At 30.0% G+C, this 2,682-nt stretch overlaps 1 pseudogene; it reads left to right on the top strand.

The window, feature by feature from the left end:
- The window catches only part of LOC106310888, a 4,082-nt pseudogene extending 2,373 nt beyond the window's left edge, over positions 1–1,709 (top strand).
- Positions 1,710–2,682: the final 973 nt, after the last annotated feature.

Below are 2,682 nucleotides of genomic sequence, written 5' to 3'. Positions count from 1 at the left end.
GGTTTTTATGTCATAATTTGTTTAATGTCCACTAGAGAACATTGTATTAACTTAAAATATAAGAAGTATGTATTTGTTCCCTAATTAAAAGTTACGAAATTACTTAATATGATTTACATATATATGGCAATTAATGATTATGAATAATAAATATTTGATAACAATTTTTGCATCCTTCTTCATTTTGTTTAATTTTATATTATTAAAAAAAAAATCACATTAACCATATAATAAAAAATTAGATTTTTTCTTATATGTTATATTTTGAATGTTTTAAAATGACTTTAAATTACAAAAATGAGGAAACCTTATATGTTATTTTTCTTTTAAAATGACTTTAAAATACAAAAATGAGGACGCCTTATATGTTAGATTTTTCTTAGATGTTATATTTTGAATTTTTTAAAACGACTTTAAATTACAAAAATGTAAGTTTTCCTTAAGTATACGACTAAAAACATTAAAATGACAAGAAACCATATGGAAGATAAAAGTCAAAATAATTCAACTGTGAAAACAATACTGTTCACTTTTTTCAAGAATGTGTTCGATGAAAAAAATAAGGTTTTTATGTCATAATTTGTTTAATGTCCAATCCGATCAACCCATGATGTATTAATTATAGTTTGTTCTATTATTTTTAATAAAAATTGATCTGATCCATCGGAAAAAAATTATATAATAACAACAAAAAATACTATATATATATAAATAAAATGATCATATATATAAAAAAAACTATCGATAATATATATAAATAAACTCACACTGCGCAAGGCGCATATCTTATCCTAGTTTTAAGAGTAAATTGGCAACAGTCGGCGGTTATAGGCTGTTGAAGCCTTAGAAAATAAATTGAAAGCAAAAGTCTGATTGGCTTTCAAATGACTTTGAAGACTGTAAGATAACATAAAGCCACAACAGTCTGCACGCCAATCGGAGCCATAGTCGACTCGCTCTTACATATGATACATAAACAAGAACAAGATGAATCTTTCAAGCTCACCATTGATCATCTCAAAGGAATCATCTCAGTAAGCAAATAATCTCTTTATTATTATTATTTTTTTGTCAGGGGATCTCTCTTTAGTTTAAGTTTCCACAAATCTAACATAAACATCCATCATCTAATGTGTTTTGGTTGACCTTAGAATATATACATAGCTGGAGTAGACTCAAACGCCATCATCATGATTTGGGCAATGGCAGAGCTCGTTAGAAATCCTAGAGTCATGAAAAAAGCTCAAGAAGAGATACGGACTTGCATTGGAATCAACTCAAAGGAGAAACTCGTGGAAGAACATCTTGTCAAGCTTTGAAGCTTGTGGTGAAAGAAACCTTAAGACTGCACCCAGCAGCTGCTCTGTTACTCCCGAGAGAAACAGCGAGTCAAATCAAGATTCAAGGCTATAACATTCCCCCAAAAACCATTCTATTGGTTAACGCGTGGTCGATAGAACGAGATCCTAAGCAGTGGGAAAATCCTGAAGAGTTTATCCCGGAGAGATTTATAGATTGTTCAGTGGACTACAAATGACAGAGCTTTGAGATGCTACCTTTTCGTTCTGGTCGGAGGATCTGTCCAGGTATTGCTTTTAGGATTGCGGCTATTGAATTGGGACTTCGACTAGAGATTGCCTGAGAACACGGAAGATGTGGACATGGAAGAAGGCAAGAAGCTGGGTATCTCACTACTGTTAAGAAAGTTCCACTTGAGCTTGTTCCGAGTCCGATCTTCGCCATTGGTGGGGTAATGGTTAATGTCACCGCTTAATAGGTACTAGCCTGCTATGTGCATGGTGATAATAACTACACATTTATTTTTCTGCAATTAAATAGTTGAGTGGTGAATAAATGCAGTACTATCTGAATTGTTAATGACTCATGTAATCTGAATTTGTTTTGCATATTCATTCAAAGTCATAATCTCTCACAATTCAAACAAATAAATTAGTGAAAAAGTAAAAGAGAGATGATAGAAAAGTTTTCATATGAGAGATTTTATGTGTTTGTGCGAAACCCATCTTCCACGTGTCACTTGACTAATGATTCAATTTATTTTTTCTAAAAATTATATAATTGATACCTAATATGTTTTTTTTTTTTAAACTTATAAAATCTTTACCATTAATGCTGCTTATACATTCTTGGGAAAATTGCCAAAATGGAACATAAAAACAACATAGTTGTCCCTATGGTATATAACCATATTTGTCCATTTATTATCTCTTTTATCCTTTCCATTTCTGAAATTTAATGAAATAAATAGTTTTATGAATCCAAAAAAATATTAAAAATATAAACAATTAATAAAATATCTATATACACAAATACATATTTTTTTTGGTTAAAAAAACTTGATAAATAAAATTTTAAAATTACGCTCCACTAAAATTAGAATTCATCTTCAACGAAAAATGGGTTAGTAGAAAACGAATTCCAGAATAAACAAGTCCATCTACTTTTTTTAGAAGAAACAATCTAAAAATGATTAAAATTCTAAATATGGAGAATGCGAATTCTACTAATTGTAAGGATCCCTACTTTTCTTTTGAATGTAGTTTCTACTTTTAAGAAGTATTCTAAAATTCCGGGTATGCGAAATCTAAACTTAACACGAACGTCTACAAAAAGTAGAAATTGTATTCAGAATTTTTGTCATGGTTCTACACAGTGTAGAAG

The sequence above is a fragment of the Brassica oleracea genome, chromosome C8 (genome assembly GCF_000695525.1).
Source record: "Brassica oleracea var. oleracea cultivar TO1000 chromosome C8, BOL, whole genome shotgun sequence".
NCBI lineage: Eukaryota > Viridiplantae > Streptophyta > Magnoliopsida > Brassicales > Brassicaceae > Brassica > Brassica oleracea.
The sequence above is the reverse complement of the archived record's forward strand: the minus strand, read 5'-3'. Positions and strand labels throughout refer to the sequence as shown.